This window comes from Arachis ipaensis, chromosome B03 (genome assembly GCF_000816755.2).
Source record: "Arachis ipaensis cultivar K30076 chromosome B03, Araip1.1, whole genome shotgun sequence".
NCBI lineage: Eukaryota > Viridiplantae > Streptophyta > Magnoliopsida > Fabales > Fabaceae > Arachis > Arachis ipaensis.
The window spans coordinates 113,943,934-113,950,243 of NC_029787.2; positions in this window are offsets into that span (position 1 = coordinate 113,943,934).

Consider the following 6,310-nt stretch of genomic DNA (forward strand, 5'->3'; position numbering starts at 1 on the left):
CACAGCTTTATAGTTTGCAATGTCTGTAAACCATGGTGTTTCCTGAATGGCAAAGAGTTGCTCATCTGGGAAGGTCTCAGAGATCTCAGTAGAGGGGAGGGACGCCCCAGCTACTGGTTCTATCTGGGACAAGTGATCAGCTACCTGGTTCTCTGTCCCTTTTCTGTCTCTTATTTCTATATCAAACTCTTGCAGAAGCAACACCCATCTTATGAGCCTGGGTTTTGAATCCTGCTTTGTGAGTAAGTATTTAAGAGCAGCATGATCAGTGTACATAATCACTTTTGATCCTACTAAATAGGATCTAAACTTGTCAGAGGCATAAACCACTGCAAGTAACTCTTTTTCTGTGGTTGTGTAATTCTTCTGTGCGTCATTTAGAACACGACTAGCATAATAAATGACGTGCAGAAGCTTGTTGTGCCTCTGTCCCAACACTGCACCAATGGCATGGTCACTGGCATCACACATTAGTTCGAATGGTAATGTCCAGTCTGGTGCAGAGATGACTGGTGCTGTGACCAGTTTGGCTTTCAGGGCCTCAAACGCCTGCAGACACTCTGTGTCAAACACAAATGGTGTGTCAGCAGCTAGCAGGTTAGAGGTTTTGCAATTTTTGAAAAATCCTTTATAAACCTTCTGTAGAATCCTGCATGCCCCATGAAGCTTCTGATTGCCTTAACATTGGCAGGTGGTGGTAATTTTTCAATTACCTCTACCTTTGCTTGATCCACTTCTATTCCCTTGCTTGAAATTTTATACCCAAGGACGATTCCTTCAGTCACCATAAAGTGACATTTTTCCCAGTTTAAGACCAGGTTAGTCTCTTGGCACCTTTTCAGGACAAGTGCTAGATGATCAAGAATCAGAAATGGGATAAATAATCCCAGCCTCTAGTAACTTAGTGACCTCTTTCTACACCACCTCCTTCATGGCTGGATTTAGCCGCCTCTGTGGTTGAACCACTGGCTTGGCATTATCTTCCAATAGGATTTTGTGCATGCATCTTGCTGGGCTAATGCCCTTAAGATCACTTATGGACCACCCAAGAGCTGTCTTGTGTGTCCTCAGCACTTGAATCAGTGCTTCCTCTTCCTGTGAATTTAAAGCAGAGCTTATGATCACTGGAAAAGTGTCACCTTCTCCCAGAAATGCATACTTCAGGGATGGTGGTAATGGCTTGAGCTCAGGTTTAGGAGGATTATCCTCTTCCTGAGGAATTTTCAGAGGTTCTTTTATTTCCTCTGGTTCCTCCAGGTCAGGCTGAACATCTTTAAAGATATCCTCTAGCTCTGATTCGAGACTCTCAATCATATTGATCTCTTCCACCAAAGAGTCAATAATATCAGTGCTCATGCAGTCATTTGATGTGTCTAGATGCTGCATAGCTTTGACAGCATTCAACTTGAACTCATCCTCATTGACTCTCAGGGTTACTTCCCCTTTTTGTATATCAATAAGAGTTCGTCCAGTTGCTAGGAAAGGTCTTCCTAGGATGAGAGTTGCACTCTTGTGCTCCTCCATCTCCAGCACTACAAAGTCAGTGGGAAAGGCAAATGGCCCAACCTTGACAATTATGTCCTCAATCATGCCTGATGGATATTTAATGGAGCCATCAGTAAGTTGGAGACATATCCGGGTTGGTTTGACTTCTTCAGTCAACCCAAGCTTTCTGATAGTGGATGCAGGTATTAGGTTGATACTTGCTCCAAGGTCACATAAGGCTGTCTTGGTACAAGCGCCCTCTAATGTGCATGGTATCATAAAGCTTCCTGGATCTTGAAGCTTCTCTGGTAAGCTTTTCAGAATGACTGCACTGCATTCTTCAGTGAGAAACACCTTTTCAGTTTCTCTCCAATCCTTCTTATGACTTAAGATCTCTTTCATGAACTTAGCATAAGAAGGTATTTGCTCAAGTGCCTCTGCAAACGAAATCTTTATTTCAAGAGTCCTGAGATAGTCTGCAAAGCGAGCAAATTGTTTATCCTGTTCCGCTTGGCGGAGTTTCTGAGGATAAGGCATCTTGGCTTTATATTCTTCAACCTTAGTTGCTGCAGGTTTATTCCCTACAGAGGTGGTTGGAGAAGCCTTCTTAGATGGGTTACTATTAGCACTCTCAGGTGTCTGATTCCTCATTGGCGTTTGAACGCCAGGATTGGGTACAGAATGGGCGTTTAACGCCAGCTTTTCCCCTTTTTCTGGCATTTGAACGCTAGAAGTATTCCTCTCTGGGCTCTTACTGTCCTCAGAGGGATTTTGGGCAGTGGTTTGGTCATCCTCTGTCAGTTGTTCCTTTCTTGGCTTTTTGCCATTTTGAGCTAAATTATTCAATGTCTTCCCACTCCTTAGTTGAACTGCTTGGCACTCTTCTGTTATCTGTTTAGATAGCTGCAGTTTTGTCTGATTCAACTGTGATTCTATATTTTTGTTAGCAATTTTAGTTTCTTGGAGTATCTCTTTGAATTCGGCTAACTGTTTTGTCATCAGGAGTAATTGTTGATTAAGTTCAATAATCTGTTCTTGAGGATTAGGATCAGTAGTTACTGCCATGGCTTCTTCTTTTATAGAGGACTCACTGCTTGAGTATAGATGTTGATTTCTAGCAACCGTATCTATGAGCTCTTGAGCCTCTTCAATCGTTTTCCTCATGTGTATAGATCCACCTGCTGAGTGGTCTAGAGATATCTGAGCTTTTTCTATAAGCCCATAGTAGAAGATGTCTAACTGTACCCACTCTGAAAACATTTCAGAGGGGCATTTCCTTAGCATACCTCTGTACCTCTCCCAGGCATTATAAAGGGATTCATGATCCTCTTGTTTAAAGCCTTGGATGTCCAGCCTTAGCTGTGTCATCCTTTTTGGAGGGTAAAATTGATTCAGGAATTTGTCTGATAACTATCTCCATGTTTTTATGCTTGCTGTGGGTTGGTTATTCAACCACCTCTTAGCTTGATCTTTTACAGCAAATGAAAACAGTAATAATCTGTAAACATCCTGTTCCACCTCTTTATCACGTACTGTGTCAGCAATTTATAAGAACTGTGCCAGAAACTCAGTAGGTTCTTCCTGTGGAAGACCGGAATACTGGCAATTTTTCTGCACCATGATAATGAGTTGAGGATTTAGCTCAAAGTTGCTTGCTTTAATGGGGGGTATACAGATGCTACTTCCATATGAAGCTGTAATGGGGTTGGCATATGACCCCAGAGTCCTTCTGGACTGCTCATTCCCACTTAGATCCATGATGGAGAAAGGGAGATGATGTTGATATTATTTTTTTTGTTTTTATTTTATTTTAATTAAAAGTAACCGAAATTAATAAAATAAATAGAAAATAAAATAAAATTTCGAAAACTAAAAGAAAATAAAATCAAAGCAAATTGAAAACTAAATTAATTAATTGATTAAAAAGATTTTGAAAAGAGTAATAAAAAAGATATGATTGAAAATTATTTTGAAAAATATTTGATTGAAACGATATGATTGAAGAAATTAAAAAGATTTGATTTTTTTGAAAAAGATTTGAAAAAATCAATTTTTTTGAAATTAAAATTTTGACTTGACTAAAAAATATGATTTTGAAAATCTTTGACTAAATTAATGCAAAATTTCGAAAATTATGAGTAAAAAAGGAAAGGATATTTTTTTTATTTTTGAATTTTAATGAGGAAAGAGAAAAACAACAAAATGACACCAAACTTAGAAATTTTGAATCAATATAGAGAAAACAAACAAGAAAACTTTGAATGTCAAGATGAACACCAAGAACAAATTTTCAAAAAAAAAAATTTTTAAGTAAATAAAAGCAAAAAAGACACCAAACTTGAAATTTTTAGAAAATCAAACACAAATTTTCGAAAAATTAAAGGAAAACACAAAGAAGACACCAAACTTAGAATTTTTTAAAGTAAAGAAACAACTAAGATTATGCAAATTCGAAAAACTAAGAGAAAGTAAAAGCATGCAATTGACACCAAACTTAAAATATGAAACTAGACTCAAATAAAAGACTATAAACCAACAAAAATAAAATATTCCTAATCTAAGCAACAAGATAAGCCGTCAGTTGTCCAAACTCGAACAATCCCCGACAACAGCGCCAAAAACTTGGTGCACGAAATCACAATCACACTTTTGTAATTCCGCACAACTAACCAGCAAGTGCACTGGGTCGTCTAAGTAATACCTTACATGAGTAAGGGTCGATCCCACGGAGATTGTCGGCTTGAAGTAAGCTATGGTTATCTCGTAACTCTTAGTCAGGATATCAATAACTCTGAGATTTAATTGTAAAAAGTAAAAGAACATGAAATAAATACTTGTTTTGCAGTAATGGAGAACAGGTTGAGGTTTTGGAGATGCTCCATCTTCTGAATCTCTGCTTTCCTACTGTCTTCTTCTTCAAGCACGCAAGGCTCCTTCCATGACAAGCTGTATGTTGGGTTTCATCGTTGTCAATGGCTACCTCCCGTCCTCTCAGTGAAAATGTTCAATGCGCTCTGTCACAGCACGGCTAATCATCTGTCGGTTCTCGATCATGTCGGAATAGAATCCAGTGATTCTTTTGCGTCTATCACTAACGCCCAACACTCGCGAGTTTGAAGCTCGTCACAGTCATTCAATCCTTGAATCCTACTCAGAATACCACAGACAAGGTTTAGACCTTCCGGATTCTCAAGAATGGCCGTCAATGGATTCTAGCTTATACCACGAGGATTCTAATTAAGGAATCCAAGAGATACACACTCAATCGAAGGTAGAATAGAGGTGGTTGTCAGACACACGTTCATAGGTGAGAATGGTGATGAGTGTCACGGATCATCACATTCATCAGGTTGAAGAACAAGTGGTATCTTGGAATAGAACAAGCATGATTGAATGGGAAAAACAGTAGTAATTGCATTAATCCATCAAGACACAGCAGAGCGACTCACCCCCAACCATGGGGTTTAGAGACTCATGCCGTAGAAGATATAAAATGAAACGTGTAATGTGTCATGAGGTCCAGATACAATAGCAAAAAGGTCTTATTTATAGAGAACTAGTAGCCTAGGGTTTACAGAAATGAGTAAATGACGTAAATATTCACTTCCGGGCCCACTTGATGTGTGCTTGGGCTGAGCATTGAAGCATTTTCGTGTAGAGACTTCTCTTGGAGTTAAACGCCAGCTTTTGTGCCAGTTTGGGCGTTTAACTCCCACTTTTGTGCCAGTTCCGGCGTTTAACGCCGGGAATTCTGATGCTGACTTTGAACGCCAGTTTGGGCTATCAAATCTTTGGCAAAATATGGACTATTATATATTGCCGGAAAGCCCTGGATGTCTACTTTCCAACGCAATTGAGAGCGCGCCAATTGGACTTCTGTAGCTCCAGAAAATCCACTTCAAGTGAAGGGAGGTCAGAATCCAACAGCATCTGCAGTCCTTTTTCAGCCTCTGAATCAGATTTTTGCTCAGGTCCCTCAATTTCAGCTAGAAATTACCTGAAATCAGAGAAAAACACACAAACTCATAGTGAAGTCCAGAAAAGTGAATTTTAAATAAAAACTACTAAAAATATAACAAAAACTAATTAAAACCTACTAAAAACATACTAAAAACAATGCCAAAAAGCGTATAAATTATCCGCTCATCAAGATACAATGTAAAATGTGAAAATGTCATGAGGTACAAAATAAATCTATCAAAGTTGTTTAAATACTAAACTAGTAACCTAGGTTTAAAGAAAATGAGTAAACTATGATAGATAGTGCAGAAATCCACTTCCGGGGCCCACTTGGTGTGTGCTGGGGCTGAGACTTGAGCTTTACACGTGCCTAGGCTGTTTCTGGAGTTAAACGCCAGGTTGTAACCTGTTTTGGGCATTTAACTCCAACTTGTAACCTGTTTCTGGCGTTTAGCGCCAGAATAGGGCAGAGAACTGGCGTTGAACGCCAGTTTGCGTCGTCTAAACTCGGGCAAAGTATGAACTATTATATATTTCTGGAAAGCCCTGGATGTCTACTTTCCAAAGCAATTGAGAACGTGCCATTTAGACTTCTGTAGCTCCAGAAAATCCACTTTGAGTTCAGGGAGGTCAGAATCCAACAGCATCTGAGTCCTTTTTTAGCCTCTGAATCAGATTTTTGCTCAGGTCCCTCAATTTCAGCCAGAAAATACCTAAAATCACAGAAAAATACATAAACTCATAGTAAAGTCCAAAAATGTGATTTTTATTTAAAAACTAATAAAAATATACTAAAAACTAATTAAATCATACTAAAAACTATGTAAAAATAATGCCAAAAAGCGTATAAATTATCCGCTCATCA